A 19,889-nucleotide genomic window follows, 5' to 3' on the forward strand; every position below is an offset into this window, starting at 1 on the left:
GGGGCCCAATCCCAGGACTCCAGATCATGACCTGAGCTGACATCAGGAGTCAACCTCTTTTTTTTTTTTTTTTTTTTTAATTTTATTTATTCATGATAGAGAAAGAGAGAGGGGCAGAGACACAGGCAGAGGGAGAAGCAGGCTCCATGCTGGGAGCCCCACATGGGACTCAGATCCCGGGACTCCAGGATCACGCCCAGATCAAAGGCAGGCGCTAAACCGCTGAGCCACCCAGGGATCCCCAGGAGTCAACCTCTTAACTGGTGGAGCCACCCAGGAGCCCTGCTGTGTGGTCGTTTTAAGAAAACAAACTGCGAAGGAAGTCAAAAGTATGGTTCTAATTCTGGACATCATCACTCATAATTCTCTTAACCTCTTCTACATAAAAGTGGACTTTTTAAGTAGAAAGAAGAATTCTCAAAGGTGGGAAAGAATAGAGGACAGTTCTCTCATTTCCATACCCTGGAAATACAAGTGAGAAAATGGTAGAATGCTTCAGAGGAAGAATTATATTCAGAAAAAAAGCCAAGTTTCAGTTAGAATATAAAAGTGAAGATGTCCAGAGACGTAGTTATGGATATGGGGGATGTTACTGATATAGCAGACCTTTTGTATCTGTAGAACAGAATCCTAAAAATATGTTACTGGCTCAAAACATGTACTTTGTATGTTTTAATAGCTCCTAAAAATATGTTACTGGCTCAAAACATGTACTTTGTATGTTTTAATAGCTCCTGGTAGTCTGTTTTCCAGGGAGTTTTGGTAGCTCACACTCCAGCCAATAGGATGTGAGAGGACCTGTTTCCCCATATCCTTGCCAGCATTGGACGATAGCTTTTTGAATTTTTGTCAGTATGATTAAAATTTTTTAAGTTTTTGATTTATCTATTTATTTATTTATTTATGATTTTATTTATTCATTCATTCATGAAAGACACAGAGAGAGGCAGAGGGAGAAACAGGCTCCATGCAGGAAGCCCCACGCAGGACTGATCCCAGGACTCCAGGATCATGCCCCAGGCCAAAGGCAGACACTCAAACACTGAGCCACCCAGGCGTCCTGAAAGTTTTTGTTTTAATTTGCATTTCTACTGTTAGTGGTGGTTGTAGTTTTCAGTTTCGGTTTCAGTCAAGTTTGAATAACTAGTGCAAGCACTTGTTTTAAGCTATTTCTAATAGGAAAGAATAAGGAACTTTAGAGACCGTGATTTGCTTTGCAGTCTCTTTTTTTATGTTAGTGTTCCTGGGTGTATGGGAGGTTTGCGTTCTGGCCAAGCTGATTGCAGAATAAATGCTTATTTTAAGATTGAATCCCATTGTTCCATAAACTTCTGATTACTGACAGATTGAGCTTCTTCTGGCTATTTACAGTTATTGTATAAATTGCCTGCCTATCCTTTGCTCTTTTGCTGTTGGATTATTTGACATTTTATTATCAATTTGTAGTTCTTTATATTGGTCCTGTATAGCAGATATTTTTCATGATATCCTTCATCTTTGATTTTGTTATCTTTCATTTACATTTGTTTAAATTGTTATCAAATTGGCATTTTTTTTCTTTCGGCTTTTGGGTTTTCAGGTTTTTTTTTTTAAAGATTTTATTTACTTATTCATGAGAGACAGAGAGAAGCAGAGACATAGAGGGAATAGCAGGCTTCTGGACGGGGAGCCTGATGTGTCCGGGACCATACCCTGAGTTGAAGGTAGATGCTCATCCCCTGAGCCACCTAGGCGTGCCTGGGTTTTCAGTTTTTTTAATAATGCTTTTTTTTTTTAAATTTATTTATGATAGTCACACACACATAGAGAGAGAGAGAAAAAGAGAGAGAGAGAGAGAGGCAGAGACACAGACAGAGGGAGAAGCAGGCTCCATGCCCTGGGAGCCCGATGTGGGATTTGATCCTGGGTCTCCAGGATCGCGCCCTGGGCCAAAGGCAGGCGCTAAACCGCTAAACCGCTGCGCCACCCAGGGATCCCAGGAATGCTTCTACTTAAAAAAAAAAGCTTCTACTTAAGTTATACAAATGTTCTCATTTGTTTTCTTTGAAATGTTTTATAGTTTTCTTTTTAAAATCAGACCTTTAATCCATGAAGAATTTTATTTTTTGTATGTATAAGAACCTAATTTAACTTTCTTCCACTGGAGATTATAGGTTATTTGAATAATCCATCCCTTCCCCCACTGTGAGTAGTCCTCTTTATCATACTGTATTCTGTTTCATTAATTTGTCCGCTGATACCATTACTGAATTAATAACAATAAGCTTTACACTGACTGTTAATATCTTTTTTTTTTTTTGAGTGTTAATATCTGATAGGATAGGACTCCTTCCCTATTTATGTATTTTTTTTTTAATTTTTCTTTATTTATGATAGTCATACAGAGAGAGAGGGAGAGAGGCAGAGACAAAGGCAGAGGGAGAAGCAGGCTCCATGCACCGGGAACCCGACGTGGGATTCGATCTCGGGTCTCCAGGATCGCGCCCTGGGCCAAAGGCAGGCGCCAAACCGCTGCGCCACCCAGGGATCCCCCTATTTATGTATTTTTTGAAAAATTATTGGTAATTCTTACAAGCTTTTTACTATGCATGGAGTGGGGCAGAGGGAGAAGGAGACAGAGACTTAAGCAGATTCCATGCTAAGCACAGAGCCTGACATAGGGCTTGATTGCACAGCCCTGAGCTCACAACCTGAGCCAAAATCAAGAGTTGGACACTTAACTGACTGTGCCACCCAGGTGCTCTTTATATACATTTAAGAATCATTTTGTGCTGTTGTGGCATTATTGGAATTGCATTAAATATGTGTATTAATTTGGAACTGGTTGATATTCAGGAATATGTGCATCTTTTTAAAGATATTTATTTATTTATTCATGAGAGACAGAAACACAGGCAGAGGGAGAAGCAGGCTCCATGCTGCGAGCCCGACGTGGGAATTGATCCCGGGACTCCAGGATCGCACCCTGGGCCAAAGGCAGGCGATAAACCACTGAGCCACTCAGGGATCCCCCCTTTTGCTCATTTTTTAATTAGGTTACATGTCCTAATAAGTTGTAAGAGTTCTTTATATAGTCTGATACAAGTCCTTTTTCAGATATATGATTAGCAAAAATACTCTCCCATTCTGTGGGTTGCCTTCATTTTCTTGATGGAATCTATTGAAGTTTTACATTTTAATAAAACCTAATTTATTTGTTTTATCTTTTGTTACTTGTGCATTTGGTGTCATATCTGTATCTTTTGGTGTCTTACATATAAGGTCTGATCTATTTTGAGTTAATAGTTGTGAGATAAGGGTTTGACTTCATTCTGTTGCATGTGAGTATTCAGTTTTCCCAGCACCGTTTATTTAAAAGATGATTCTTGCCCTGTTGAATGACCTTGGAACCTCAGTTGAAAATCAGTCGACTGTAACTGGATTTATTTCTGGACTCTCTCATTTCTATTCCATTGATTTGTATCCTTATGCTAGTACTACACTGTCTTGACTATTGACAGTTGTACAACAAATATGAAGTCATAAAGTATGAGTCCTCCAACTTTATTCTTTTTCAGAATTATTTTGGCTATTCTGGGTCTCTCATTTCCAAGTGAATTTTAGAATCATGTCAATTTCTGCATAAGAGGTAGGTAGGATTTTGATACAATTGCTGTTTAATCTGTAGATCAATATGGAGATTATTGCCATCTTAACAAATTAAGTCTTCCAATCTATGAACATGGGAAGGGTTCCCTTCATTAGTTTCTCTCAGTAATGTTCTATAGTCTTTTGTGTACAAGTCTTGCACTTCTTTGGTTAAATTTATTCATAAATATTTTACTTTTTTTGATGGTACCGTGAAAGGAAATGTTTTAATTTTATTTTTAGATTGTTCATTGCTAGTGTATAGAGTTTTATATGCTGATCTTACATCCTGCAACCTTATTGAACTCATTATTAGTTCTGTCAGTTTTTTTGTAGGTTTCTTATACCTGAGATATGTCATCTGTGAATAAAATTTCATTTCTTTCCAATCTGGATGCCCTTTTTTCTTGTTTAATTGCTCTTTTACAATATTGAATATAAGTGGCAAGAGCAGACATCCTTGTCTTGTTCTAGATCTTAGGGGGGAAGCATTGTCTTTCACATTATTGAGTTAGCTGTGTGCTTTATCTTTTTTTTTTTTTAAGATTTTATTTATTAAAAAAAAGATTTTATTTATTCATGAGAGACACAGAGAGAGAAGCAGAGACATAGGCAGAGGGAGAAGCAAGTCCCTGTGGGGATCCTGATGCAGGACTCGATCCTGGGACTCCAGGATCATGCCCTGAGCCAAAGGCAAACGCTCAACCACTGAGCCACCCAGGCGTCCCTTGATATGTGCTTTATCAGGGTGAGGAAGCTCCCTTCTATTCCTAGTTTAAGTTCTCATCATGAAAGGGTGTTTTGAGTTCTTAAAAAGATTAAATGAGATAATGCACGTAAAGCCCCTGATGCATAGGCACTGCCCAGGCCTCTCAGTGCTCCACTTTACCTTGGGCAGGTCTCTTTTAGTTAGAAGCTGGGAAAGTGGTCTCCATCTAAGACTCAAGATCTGTGCTAGCCAGCTACTTTAGTCTTACTATGGCTAGCACATGCTCAACACCCAGAGGAGGGAGAGCATCTTTCTTTTTTTTTTTTTTTTTAATTTATTTATTTATGATAGTTACAGAGAGAGAGAGAGAGGCAGAGACACAGGCAGAGGGAGAAGCAGGCTCCATACAGCGGGAGCCCGACGTGGAATTTGATCCCGGGTCTCCAGGATCACACCCTGGGCCAAAGGCAGGCACCAAACCGCTGCGCCACCCAGGGATCCCATGAGAGCATCTTTCTAGAGCCCCTGACTCTACCCAGCTGTCCAGACCTCTCCCAACCCAAATGGGCTGTGATCCTGTTTTGTCCTATCTTAAGACATTGGGTGGGTGGTCCTGGAGAATGTTCAGTTGTATACATGTTCTTATATTTCTGTTTATTTTTTGTGGGAGTATTTAATAAAGGGTGGAATTGAGAATTTGCGAAATTGTTGTCTTTTTTTAAATTTTCTTTTAAAGATTTACTTATTTATTTTAGAAAGTAAGCATGCATGCATGCGAAGCTGAAGGAGGGGCAGAGGAAGAGGGAGAGGATCTCAAGCAGACTCCCTGCTGAGCAGGGAGCATGATGCGGGGCTTGATCTCATCTCACAACCCTGAGATCACGACCTGGTCCAAAACCAAGAGTGAGATGCTCAACCAGCTGAGCACCCCCCGCCGCCCCAGGCACTCTTGTCCTTTTGAAAAATTGGAATTTAATATATAAGATAAATAACCAAAAATATGCTTGAAGGAGTACAAGTCCTTTCAAAAATGATACAGAAAAGATTTTACATGCAGAAGGTTTATTCAAATGTACACAATTAAACCTGTGATTTAGGAATTAAAAGTGTTGACAATTAAACTTTGTAGAATTTCTTCACTTAATTCAAATTTAGCTTACAGTGTTAGTATCCTTAAGCACATTTCCATAAGCTTAATATCAGTACATTGTATTTCATTAGCTTTTACCTAGTCTTTTCACATACAAAATGAGGACATTCCAGTTCTCTTATTTCTTCTTTATTAAATAGGGATTCCTGTATAAAAAGATTTAATTTCCTCATCTATTTAGTTACACTGAGTTATAGTATGTATAGTAAAGGCAGGATAAAGATTTGATTCTTTCAGTTTTTTACTAGTTGTTAAATAATGAGTTGAATTCCTAGAAGTACTTCATCTAAAAGTAACCAGTGACGTTTTTTAAAAAATTGAGTATTGATATGAACTCATGAATTTAAACACATTTAATGTAACTTATTGCCATTGTGCTTATTGAGGCTCAGATTGTTCCATCTTTGACAGTTGTGAGTTTCTTAGTTTGGCTCCTGATGACTTTTTTTTTAATCCTCATGTTTACATAGTTTATTTTTTCAGAGACACAAAAAAGATTTTCCTTTTGAGTTTGTAAAAACTTTATATTATTGCTCCTAAGTAATTTTGTCATATTGTCATGGCCCCAGTAATCTTTGATAGTTTTTTCTGATGTAAGATGTTTCAGAGTTATTTTCAGTAGATCTAAAATTTCTTTTTTTAAAAAAAATTTATTTATTTGAGACACACACACAGTGATAGAGAGCTAAAGAAGGGAGGAGAGGGAGAAGCAGGCTCCTCGCCGAACAGGGAGGTGGATGCAGGGCTCATTCCCAGGACCCAGGGATCATAACCTGAGTCGAAGGCAGATGTTTAAGTGACTGAACCACCCAGGTGCCCCTCTTTAAAAAAAAAAAGAGAGAGAGAAAAAGAAAGAATAAAAAAGATTTTATTTATTTGTTTGAGACAAAGTGTCAGCAAGGCGGGAAGAGAGAGGGACAAGCAGACTCCACGCTGAGCATGGAGCCTGACCTGGGGATTGATCCCATGACTCCAAGGTCATGACCTGAGTGGAAATTTAGTCAGCCACTTAACTGACTGAGCTACCCAGGCACCCCAAGATTTATTTGTTTTTGAGAGAGTAAGAACCAAGAGTGTGTGTGCGTGGGGAGAAGAGGCAGAGGGAAAAGAAGAGAGAATCTCAAGCAAATACCACTCTGAGCGCAGAGCCCAGAGTGACATAGGGGAGCCCAATTTCACAACCCTGAGATCATGACCTGAACCAGAACCACGAGATGGTCACTTAACACTGATTGTGGGCCCCCCCCACCTCTTAAAAAAGATAAACAGTGATATGTATCACACCCTTTTCTCTATCTTATTAATTTATTCATTCAAAAGAGACAGAGGCAGACACAGGCAGAGGGAGAAGCAGGCTCCTCGAAGGGTGCCCGATGCAAGACTTGATCCCGGGCCCTGGGATCATGCCCTGAGCCGAAGTCAGATGCTCAACTGCTGAGCCACCCAGGTGTCCCTCCATCTTCTTTTTATATCTAATGTGTCCTGGTAGTACTTGCATAGGATAATAGGGAATTATTTCTCTTTCATATTCCTAGCTGTGTGATACTTTGTTATGCGGGTATATGTAATCTGGCCCCCTGTTGGTGGGCACTTGGGTTATTTCTCATCTTTAGCTATTACAAATAGGGCAAATAAGTAGCCTTATGCATGACTTTGTTTTTTGCTGGTGTATCTTTGGGATAGATTCCTGAAAGATTTCTGAATGCTTATGTATATGCATCTGAATATGTAACTCTTATTGCCAAATTTTCCTCCCTGAGGATTGTACCATTTTGTGTTCCCACTAACAATGTATGAAGGCCCCTAATAATAGTCTCACCAACAGAGTGTGTTGTCAAACTCTATAGTTTTTTCTGTCAGTTTGTTGTCGTTTTTCTTCTCTATTTTTAAAAGCTAAATACTAAGGGTAAATTGTAAATATTATTCTAGGTCTTTTACTGTGTATATGGTGTTTTATTGCCACATACAAGGTTTTGGGTGTGGTGGGGGGGTTATACTTTTAATATTTCTGTAAACTTAGAATTGTTCTAAGAAATTATGTCTGGGTTTTTTGTTGTTGTTGTTTTAAAATTTTATTTATTTGAGAGAGGGGGGAAGCACAAGTAGGGGGAGTGGCAGGCAGAGGGAGAGAGAGTAGGCTCCCCATTGAGCAGAGAGCTCCAAAGTGGGGCCTGATCCCAGGCCCTGGGATAATGCCCTGAGCTGAAGGCAGACACTTAACTGACTGAGCCACCCAGGCGCCCTTTTTGTATATCTTCATGTGACAAATACAGGTATATATGAACAAATTTGTTCAGGTGTTCGAGTTTGGGGTTATTTCTTCAGAATGGGCTAGGCATCAGTGTTTTTGTACTCCTCTATGTGTTTTAAAGAATATTGTGTTATTGGCAGAGTAGTATAAATTCAAATTACTCTGAAGGGAGGGTTACCTGTACTGCAGATATTCTTTTGGAGGAAATCTTTGCAGTGGATATTGATAAAGATTAATTTTGTCAATTTTCCTTTGGCTATTTGAGGGTCATTTCACATATTCAAACTCTGATTGCCATTTCTACAATATTTTTGCTTAAAATGGATAGCAAATATATAGTAAAGTAATAGAATTGAAGGTTTGATGTTAACTGCTTCTAGTTGTATATGTGTTTTTAACCACCATTTTAAGAGTGCCAGAAGTGATAAATAGTAGAAATCACTGTGACCACTGCATGCATGTTGGCTTTGGATTTTCCCACCAAGGAAATTTTGAAAATTTCTTGTTGTTCCTAAATATGTTTAGAAGAGAAAAATCTCTTCATATCTTTTTTTTTTTTTTTTTTTTTTTAAGATTTTATTTATTCATGAGAGATACAGAGAGAGACAGAGGCAGAGCTGCTGAGCCACCCAGGGATCCCATCTGGGGATTTTTTTTTTTAAGTATATGTTTTAGTGTGTGTAAGTTCTATTGGAATTAAAGACATATCACAGGAATCAAAGCTACAGCATAGGGAATATAGTCATTAGAATTTTAACAGCATTGTATGGTAATATGGTGATGGATGGTAGCTACACTTTTGGTGAGCACAGGATAATGTATAGACTTGTTGAAACTAATGTAACTGTGTGTCAGCTGTGCTTCAGAAAAAATAAAAGTACTAAAGTTGAAGAGAAGTCAAAATCCACTACCCTCAATTAACCCTTCAATGTCTCTGCATTGTCTCTACTGTTATTTTTCCTTTAGACTACTTCAGTAACCTTATACTGATGCTCTTAATTTCAAGTCTCTCTCCTCTTTAACTTCAACTTTCCTACTTTTTCCAGAATATTTTTCCTAACATTTCATATCACTCTCTAAGATTTATTATTTGCTCTGCATTGATTAGAAAGGCATAAATCTTTACATCTCATAATCTGATTCATACTTCACTAACCTCAAAATTCTATCCTTTCCCACCCTTTTTAAAAGATTTTTTTTTTTTTTTAAGATTTATTTATTCACGAGAGAGAGAGAGGCAGAGGCACAGACAGAGGGAGAAGCAGGCTCCACACAGGGAGCCCGATGTGGGATTCGATCCCGGGTCTCCAGGATCAGGCCCCGGGCTAAAGGTGGCACTAAACCTCTGAGCCACCCGGGCTGCTGGATTTTTGTTTTTTAAAGATTTTATTTATTTATTTATTTATTTATTTATTTATTTATTTATTCATTCATTCATTCATTCATTCATTCATTCATTCATTCATTCCTGAGAGACAGAGACAGAGACAGAGACAGAGAGAGGCAGGCAGAGACACACACAAGCAGAGGGAGAAGCAGGCTCCATGCAGGGATCCCGATGCAGGCCTCGACCTGGGGTCTCCTAAGATCAGGCCCTGGGCTGAAGGCAGAGCTAAACCGCTGAGCCACCTGGGCTGCCCTAAAAGATTTTATTTTTAAGTAATCTCTACACCCAACATGGGGCTCAAACCCACAATCCCAAGATTAAGAGTTGCATATTCTATGGACTAAGCCAGACTGAGCCAGCCAAGTGCCCCACACCCTTTCCCTGTCTATTCCAACCATACTTTCTTGACTTTCTAGTTCCTCTAATGTAACATTCTTTTTCATGCCTCTGTGCCTTCACACATAATCCTCCCTTGCTCTGAAACACTTCCTTTTGCTGATTTTCAGCTTATTTTGTGTCTCCTTTACATTTTCCCTCCCCTGAAAGACTTGATTTGTTAACCACTGGTGTATGGTCATCATCACAACAGTACAATTATGTATATGTTATTTTACTCCACAAGGTTATTGAGGATTAGTACTGTGATTTATTTGATACACTTATTGGTCAGTAGTTGCTGAATTAATATTTGTTGGTTAAGTTGAGTAATTTACCAGAAGTCTCACTTAACCAGAGAGTTTTTGTTGTAGTTGTCCTTGATTTTTTTTCTTTGTTTATTAAAGTATTTCCAACAGCATTAAGTACCCCATTTTTAGGAGAAAGGGGAAAACAGAAAATTCAGTTAACTACATTCTCATCTTTGCAGCATGGTATAGGGAAAGAACTCCATATTAGGAGCTTGGCCTTTTGAGATCTGTATGCTAGTTAATCCTAGGCCTCAGTTTCCTATCTGCAAAGTGACTCTAATATTTCTAACTTTACAAGGTGGTAGGAATCAGTAAGAAATCACATATTGGGACACCTGGGTGGCTCAGCGGTTGAGTGCCTCCCTTCAGCTCAAGGCATGATTCTGGAGTCCTGGATTGAGTCCCACATCAGGCTACCTGTATGGAGCCTGCTTCTCCCTCTGCCTGTGTCTCTGCCTCTCTCTGTGTGTGTCTCATGAATAAATAAATAAAATTTTTTTAAAAATCACATATTACAGTTTTTGGCTCATAGGTGCTTAAGAGTGGAATCTAAATCCTAGAACATTCTGTTTTGAAACTGAAAACTAATAAGTTCTAAGTTATTAACATTTTGTGATTTGATATAAATTATGCTTATATACACACATATCTTATGCATGGCAAGTTCTAAAATGTGATTTCAAGATATTTTGAAACATACATGGGGAGGAAACTGGGAAGGCCAGACTCTCAGATGACTTTTGGAAGATTGGTAAAGTTTGATGTCTTATAATATTTCTTGTGAAGAGGAAAATAATATTTTCATGTCTCCCTAACCAGCTTTTCTGCTTGATCCTGAGTAGTGCAGTCACATTAGGAAAGGTTAGATAAGGCCAAAGTGTTTTTGTTCGTTTTTTAGTGGCATTGTGTTAAATTAATAGATACAGGGGTAAGAATTTAATGAAAGGTTACTAATTTATTTATTTGTTTTAAAATATTTTCTTGGGATCCCTGGGTGGCGCAGTGGTTTGGCGCTTGCCTTTGGCCCAGGGCGCGATCCTAGAGACCTGGGATCGAATCCCACATCAGGCTCCCGGTGCATGGAGCCTGCTTCTCCCTCTGCCTATGTCTCTGCCTCTCTTTCTCTCTCTCTCTGTGACTACCATAAATAAATAAAAATTAAAAAAATATTAAAAAAAAATAAAATATTTTCTTTACTTATTCATGAGAGACACACAGAGAGAGGCAGAGACATAGGCAGAGGGAGAAGGAGGCTCCCTCTATGGAGCCTAATGCTGGACTTGATCTCAGGACCCTGGGATCACAACCTGAGCTGAAGGCAGATGCTTAACCACTGAGCCACCCAGGCGCCCCGAAAAGTAATTTATAAAAGTAATCAGAACCTTTTAACAAGTTCAAGCTCATCTCACAACACTTCACAAATGTCTTTTTATCCCTTTTTTTAATGTGGCAAAATACATATAAAATTTACCATCTTAAACATTTTATTTTATTTATTTTTTTTTTTTTTATGATAGTCATACAGAGAGAGAGAGAGAGAGAGAGCCAGAGGGAGAAGCAGGCTCCATGCACTGGGAGCCTGATGTGGGATTCGATCCCGGGTCTCCAGGATCGCGCCCTGGGCCAAAGGCAGGCGCCAAACCGCTGCGCCACCCAGGGATCCCTTTTTTTTTTTTTTTTTTTTTCATCTTAAACATTTTAAAATGTACAGTTTAGTCATAAATACATTCATAATATTGTACATCCATTGTCATTATCCATTTCCATGTTTTTTCATCTTATAGAACTAAACCATTTGGTAGCCCCCCCCTTATCCATGGGAAATACCTTCCAAGCCCCCCAGTGGATGCCTGAAACTGCAGGTGGTATCAGATCCTATATATACTGTGTTTTTTTTTTTACATATACATACCTGTGGTAAAGTTTAATTTATAAATTAGGCACATAACAGATTAACAACAATAATAAACTAGAACAACTATAGCTATGTTATGAAAGTTTTGTGAGTATGGTCTCTCTCAAAATACCTTATGGTACTGTACTTTTTTTGTGATGATGTGAGATGATAAAGTGTGTATGTGATGAGATAAAAGTGAGGTGAATAATGTAGGCACTGTGATGTTGCATTAGGCTATTAATAAGCTTCTGATGACACATCAGAAGGAGGATCATCTGCTTCCAAATGACAGCTGATTGCATGTAACTGAAAACCACAGATGAGGGGAGATTACTCTACCTATTAAACAATAACTCCCCTTTTTTCCCTAGTGGCAACCACTATTCTGTCTGTATGAGTTTGCTCTAGATACCTCATATAAGTAGAACCATAGAGTATTTGTCTTTTTTTTTTTTTTTAAGATTTATTTATTTATTTAGAGCGTGAGTATGTGCACACACGAGTGGGAGGGGCAGAAGCAGCGAGAGAATCTCAAGCAGATTAGATGCTGAGTGCAGAGTTTGGTGTGGGGCTTGATCTCAGTATCCTGATACCATGACCTGCGCTGAAACCAAGAGTCAGACACATAACTGACCGTGCCACCCCTATATTTGTTTTCTTGTGACTGGCTTATTTCCCTTAGTGTACTGTATTCATGTTCATCCATGTTGTAGCATATTGTAGGATTTCCTTCCTTTTAAAGGCTTAATAATATTCCATTGTATGTAGGCACCACATTTAATCTTCTCATCTGTTGATGGACACTTCAGTTGTTCCCACATTTTAGCCACTGTGAATAATGCTGCTGTGAATATGAGTGTACACTGGCACTGTGCTTTCCTTTATTTTGTGTGTATACTCAGAAATGGAATTGCTGTGTCATACGGTAATTCTTCTTTAAATTTTTTGAGGAACGCATGCTGTTTTCCACGGTGGTTTTACTATTTTACATTACCACCAATTTACACTAGTTTCTCTACATGGTCACCACTACTTTTTTTTTTAAGATTTTATTTATTTATTCATTCATGATAGTCACACAGAGAGAGAGAGAGAGGCAGAGACACAGGCAAAGGGAGAAGCAGGCTCCATGCACCGGGAGCCCGACGTGGGATTCGATCCCGGGTCTCCAGGATCGCGCCCTGGGCCAAAGGCAGGCGCTAAACCGCTGCGCCACCCAGGGATCCCACCACTACTTTTTATTTCCTGTTTTTTTAATAGTCACCATCCTGTTAGGTGTGAAGTGGTAGCCCATAGTTTGATTCGCATTTCCCTCATGATGTTAAACATCTTTTTGTGGATTTATTGGTCATTTGTATTTCTTTGGAGAAGTGTCTATTCAAATCCTTTGCCCATTTTTGAATCAGGTTGGTTGTTTTTTTGTTGTTGAGTTTTAAGAATTCTCTATATGGGGGCACCTGGGTGGTTCAGTGGTTGAGCGTCTGTCTTTGGCTCAGGTCATATTCTTAGGTTCCTGGGATTGAGTCCTGCAGCAGGCTCCCCATAGGCAGCCTGCTTCTCCTCTGCCTATGTCTCTTCATCTCTCATGAATAAATAAAATCTTTAGAAAAAAAAAATCTCTTATAATCTGGATATTAATCCCGTATCAAATGCATGATTTGCAAAAACCTTTTCCCATTGTATGTGTTGTCTTTTTACTCTGTCCATAGTATCTTTTGACGCACAAATTTTTAAAATTTTCATGAAGTCCAGTTTGTCTTTTGTAGCTTCTACTTTTGGTATAATATCCAAGAAATCATTACCAAATCCAGTGTTGGGAAGCTTTGTCCTGTTCTAAGAATTTTATTTTAGGTCTTATTTTAGGTCATGGATCTATTTTGGGTTAATTTTTATGTATGTGTTAGGTAAATGAGTGGGAAGAACACATTCCTGTGTTTCTTCTTTATTCTCATACTGTTAACCACACTCACCATACTTCTGACAGCAGATGTATAAGGTTTCCACACATCAAGCAATTCTAGATTCAGTTCAATTCAATTCTGATGCTGTCTACCTGAAATTAGCATCAGATCCCACAAGTTAATGACTCAGTCTTACAAAACTACCCCTTTTAAGATTCTAATCACAAGTCTTCCAGACTGTCACCTGTACTGACCAGCTATAATTGAGGTTCCCATGACCTCCTCTTTGGGGATAATTTGTTATAATGGTACATAGAGGGATCCCTGGGTGGCGCAGCGGTTTGGCGCCTGCCTTTGGCCCAGGGCGCGATCCTGGAGACCCGGGATCGAATCCCACATCGGGCTCCCGGTGCATGGAGCCTGCTTCTCCCTCCGCCTGTGTCTCTGCCTCTCTCTCTCTCTCTGTGACTATCATAAATAAATAAAAAAAAAAAATTAAAAAAAAAAAACCATTAAAAAAAATGGTACATAGAACTCAGGGAAACACTTTTGTTTACTGGTTTCTTACAAAGGATATAATAAAGGGTACAGAAGAATGGCCAAGTGAAGAGATACATAGGGCAAAGTCCAGAGGGGTCCTAAATTTATGAGCTGCTGTCCCTATGGAGTTGGAATGTATTGCCCTCCCGACATTTTAATGTGTTCATTAACTCAGAAGCTCTCTGAACCTTATTCTCTTTGGGTTTTTATGGAGGCTTTATCTTGTGGGTATGATTGATAGTTCGTGCTATTTCTCCCTTCCTTCTCTTGGAGAATGGGGGTTAGGGCTGAAAATTTCAAGCTTTTAATCAGGATGTAGTCTGTCTGGCGAGCAGTCTGTATCCAGGAGCCCACTGAGATCACCTCATTAAAACAAAAGATGCTGCTACTATACAGGAAACTCCCAACGGATTTAGGATCCCTCTGCCAGGAACCAGGGTCAAAGACAAAATATTAGAACAAAAGATGTTCCTAGTGCTCTTATCACTTAGGAAATGACAGGGGTTTTAGGAGTTCTGTGTCATGAACTAGGGGCAGATATATATATATATACACATACACATATATATGTGTGTATATATATATGTATATATATATGTATATATCTTATCACAGTAAGGGTCCAACTTCATTCTTTTCCATGTGGATATCCAGTGTTCTAGCACTATTTGTTGAAAAGACTGTTCTTCCTCACTGAATGATCTTGGCACCCTTGTCAAGAATCATTTGGTCTTATTTACATTGTTTTACTTCTGGGCTGTTATCCAGTTGGTCTCTATGTCTTTGTACCAATACCACACTGTTTTGACTACTGTAGCTTTATAGTAAGTTTTGAAATCAGGAGATGTGAATCCTCTAGTTTTGTTCTTCTTTTACAAGATTGTTTTGGCTATTTGGGGTCCCTTGAAAGTCCATATAAATTTTAGGGCTAGTTTTTCTATTTCTACAAAAAAGTCATTGGAATTTTGAGAGGTATTGCTTTGAATCTCTAGATTGCTTGGAGTAGTGTTGACATTTTAACACTGTTGTCTTCCAGTCCATGAAAACTGAATGTCTTTTCATTTATGAAGATCTTTTAAAATTTCTTTAATCAATGTTTTGCAGTTTTCTTTCACCTCCTTGGTTAATTTTATTCTTTTTGATATTATTTTTATGTTATTTTAAGTGGAATTGTTTAATTTCCTTTTTATATTATTTATTTACATATTTAAGAGCAAGAGATAGAATGGGGGTGGGGGGGAGGAGGGTGGACAGAGGAAAAGGGAGAGTCTTTTTTTTTTTAAGACTTTATTATTTATTTATTTATTCATTCATTCATTCATTCATTCATTCATGAGAGACCCAGAGAGAGAGGCAGAGACACAGGCAGAGAGAGAAGCAGGCTCCATGCCAGGAGCCGGACGTGGGACTCGATCTCAGGACTCCAGGATCACGCCTTGAGTCGAAGGCAGACGCTTAACCGCTGAGCCACTCAGGCATCCCAGGGAGGAGAGAGAATCTTAAGCAGGCTTCATGCTCAGCATGGAGCCTAACATGGGGCTGGATCTCACAGTCCTGACTAAGATCATGACCTGAGTCAAAACCAAGAATCAGTCACTTAACCTACTGAGCCATCTGGGCACCCCTTAATTTCCATTTTATTTTTATTTTATTATTATTTTTTAAGATTTTATTTATTCACAAGAGACACACACAGAGAGAGAGAGAGAGAGAAAGAGGCAGAGACACAGGCAGAAGCAGACTCCATCCATGTGGGGAGCGGGACCTGGGACATGATCCCAGGATTCCAGGATCATGCCCTGGGCCAAAGGCAGGCTCTAACCGCTGAGCCACTCAGGGATCCCCTAATTTCCATTTTAGATAGTTCATTGTTAGGGTAAAGAAATGCAGCTATTATTTGTGTTGACTTTGTATCTTGCTACTTTGTTGAATCCATTTAATAGTTCTAACAGGATTTTTTTGTTTGGGACTTTTTTGGTGAGATCTTTAGGGTTTTCTACACATAAAAAATTAGGTCCCAGTAGATTTTAAAGATAGATCTTTAGTCTCAGCTATACCACTTGTTATTCCTAGGTAAGAGTATTCTTAGACAACTTACCTAACCTCTTTAATCCTTGACTTTCTCAGTGGTGAAAATAAGGGCTTTATTACAGTGCCTATTACATAGTAATAGGTGCTTGGTAAATGGAAGCTGCTGGTATTTAATTTGGGAGAGTTTAGTAATTAAATACGAATAATAAAGATCTGAGTCTTAAGAGTTTTAGTTATAGATCAGAGACTGAGTGTGATTGCTTCTTGAAGGGACTTTAGATTCCATTTCTCCTGCCACTACCAGAGAGGGCATATTGCTTACTGCATAAAGCAAAGGTATCTGTGTAGTAGGAGGGAGGTAACAAAGATCACTGGTTATTGCCACGTTTCTCTCTAGGAATAACTGAAAAGTTAAAATATCCATCCCCAACAACCTAGAGCCAACAATCCAATCAGAAGTTAGAGAGTACTTAAATTTCAACTGAGATTTCACATCAACTTCCTACAGTGTCTATTAGTATATAAACAGATGAGAGGTGGGAAGAGAAACACTTCTTAGGATAGCACTCGAGTGACTACACTCGGGTAATCTAGAATGTTACCGAAGCCCTATCCAAATCGTTGAATGAGACATCTAGTTAAAATACTACGCCATTTATTGTCTGTGATACCTTCCTTGAATCATACTTAAGTGATAGGTCAAGGATTACAGTATTACGGAAGTGGGTTGCCAAGTGGTGTTGCCATCCTCTTGTCTTCTAACTTTGGAGAAGAGATAGTTAGACCAAGGGTGAAATAGGAGAAGGATATAGAATAGTCCGCACACTTTCTTCCAGTTTCCCCTATGCATCTTAGTAGTTAGAGATTGGTTGAGGTTCAGGGTATTTTTTTTTTTTGCCCTAAAGATACATATTACCTTCTTCTTATTAATGTTATAAGTCAATTACAGTTTTGCCTAAATTGTGGTAACTAAATGCAGTATTATCCTAAATCCTTAGGAGAGCAATTAATGGAAAGGGAGTTAGCTCTGAGAGGAGGAGGAGGAGGAGGAAGGACGGAAAGATCATCTTGGAGCAAGGGATATTTCTCAGTTAAGATGGACCTGGATGGACCTGCCCAATAAAGGATTTGTAGTAGCAGTTGACATTAGACCTTGGCCCTGGGAGATTAGAGGGAGAAAGAGGTCCCCAAATTAATATCCAGGCAGTAAAATTAACCTTTATATCCATGGCACCTATTTTATCTGGTGGCATCCCAAGTCATCTCAGATGTTAGTAAATCTGAATGTAAACCAGAGTTCTGAAAAGCAAGCCAGTTAGGGGATAAAGGTCAGCAGATTTAGCTAACCCTTATTGAGTGCTTGTGGTGCTACCTGACTTGGTGTCTGGGGTACTTCTACGTAATTTCTTTTTAGAGTTTCAGCATTCTCAACTGATGATGGGTATGATGGCAATATCTATCTATCTCAGAGGATTATTGAGGAAAATGTAGTAAAAGATGGCTAGCATTTTGACACAAAGTAGGAGTAAATGGTGTAATGAGAAGAACAATATTTAAAGACAAGAGAGGTGGGGTGCCTTGCTGGCTTAGTGGAACGTGCAACTCTTGATCTGGGAATTGTGAATTCAAGCGCCTCATTGTATAGAGATTGCTTGAAAATAAATAAAATCTTTAGGGGTGCCTGCGTGGCTCAGTTGGTTGAGCAACCTACTCTTGGTTTCAGCTTGGGTCGTGATCTCAAACCTTGAGTTGGGCTCCATGCTCAGTGAAGAGTCTGAACTTCTCCCTCTGCCCCTCCTCCCAGTCTGTCTCCTTTCTCTTTCTCTCTCTCTAAATGGGATAAATCTTTAAAAAAAAAACAAAAAACAGAAAAACTATATAGATAAAAATCGATTATGGCATAAGAACAGGATTCATTCATTCAAACATTTTCTATTTGCTGAAGCACTTCACTGCATCTTGGGGATACAGAAATAAATGGGTTCTCTCCACAAAAGAAACTTTTCTTTTAAAAATTTTATGTTATTCTTATTTTTTAAAAGATTTTATTTAGGGATCCCTGGATGGCACAGCAGTTTAGCGCCTGCCTTTGGCCTAGCGCGATTGTGGAGACCCGCGATCGAATCCCATGTTGGGCTCCCGGTGCATGGAGCCTGCTTCTCCCTCTGCCTGTGTCTCTGCCTCTCTCTCTCTCACTGTGTGCCTATCATAAATAAATAAAATAAAAAATAAAAATAAAAGATTTTATTTATTTATTCATGAGACACACACACACACACACACACGCAGAGGCAGAGGCAGAGGCAGAGGGAGAAGCAGGCTCCATGCAGAAACCCGATGTGGGACTCCATCCCAGGACTCCAGGATCACTCCCTGAGCCAAAGGCAGGTGCTCAGTTGCTGAGCCACGCACACGGCCCTCTTTTAAAAATTTTAAATTCCAGTATAGTTAACATATGGTGTTAAATTAAAAAGCAAATTCCTTTGAGTGCAGGGGGAAACAGAGGGACACTTGGCTAGCTCAGTTGATAGAGCATGCAACTCTTGATCTTAAGGTTGTGAGTTCAAGCTCCACTGGGCATAGAGCATAATTTTCTTTTTTGAAGGTTTTATTTATTCATGAGAGGCAGAGAAAGAGGCAGAGAGACAGGCAGAGGGAGAAGCAGGCTCCCTGCTGGAAGCCCATTGCGGGACTCGATCCCAGGACCCCGGAATCACACCCTGAGCCAAAGGCAGACGCCCAACTGAGCCACCCAGGCATCCCGGGCATAGAGCATACTTAAAAAAAAAATAAAGCTCCTTTAAAAGTGAGTCAGGCTTTTGAATTCTAAAGAAATTAATTTGGGAGAGGCTGGAAAACCAGTGACTATGGTTATTAAACCAGCATTTCATCAGCTTCTCTGTTTCACCTGTCTTCTATAAGTGCCAGTAGCAAAGCTAATACAGCGTCTCTAGTCAAAACTGTAGTATTCTTTGTTCGAACAAGATTAGCATTGCAGAACTCACTTTGGCATTGAAATGAGAATGAATACTGGCTTGAGACATATTTAGTTTTTTGACTCACATTGAAACTAAGCCCTATTTAGTGTAAATTGAAATAGTCCTTTCAAAGTGCATCTTGGCAATATCTATTAAGAACTTTAAAAATTATGTATATTCCTTGGCTCATTATTTTAATTGATTCCTAAAGGGCGAAATTCTAAATAGAGAGAGACTTTTTAAGGAAAAATGTTCATCAAAGTGCTATTTTAATAGTGGAAAATCAGAAGCAGTTGTAACATCTGTATCTAAATTGTTTTGGCCAATTGGAATATTATAGAGTTATTAAAGTGGTTACGAAGACTAATGTATAAGAGTACTTGATATAATAACTAAGAGTGCTCAAAATTGTATGCATCTAGGAAAGAGGAGTCTCACAGGGAAGAAAATATAGAGAGCTCCTCACCTGGTGACTGTAAACAGTGATATGGGAGATGGGGCTGATTAACGGAAAAGGAGTAGTGGAGGGATTGGTTCCAAGCCAGGAAAGAAAACACCAAAAGAGCCCTACAAAGATCAAAAAGCAAAAGTGGGGGAGGCCCGGGTGGATCAGCTGTTTAGCGCTGACTTCAGCCCAGGGCATGATCCTGGAGACTGGGATCAAGTCCCACGTCGGGCTCCCTGCATGGAGCCTACTTCTCCCTCTGCCTGTGTCTCTGCCCCGCTCTCTCT

General features: G+C 39.2%; 1 protein-coding gene across 7 annotated transcripts in view; it reads left to right on the forward strand.

The window, feature by feature from the left end:
• Positions 1-19,889, forward strand: part of FAF2 (Fas associated factor family member 2) — a 115,894-nt gene that overhangs the window by 53,465 nt on the left and 42,540 nt on the right. The window lies entirely within an intron of this gene.

This window comes from Vulpes lagopus, chromosome 3 (genome assembly GCF_018345385.1).
Source record: "Vulpes lagopus strain Blue_001 chromosome 3, ASM1834538v1, whole genome shotgun sequence".
In the NCBI taxonomy this organism is placed as follows: Eukaryota; Metazoa; Chordata; class Mammalia; order Carnivora; family Canidae; genus Vulpes; species Vulpes lagopus.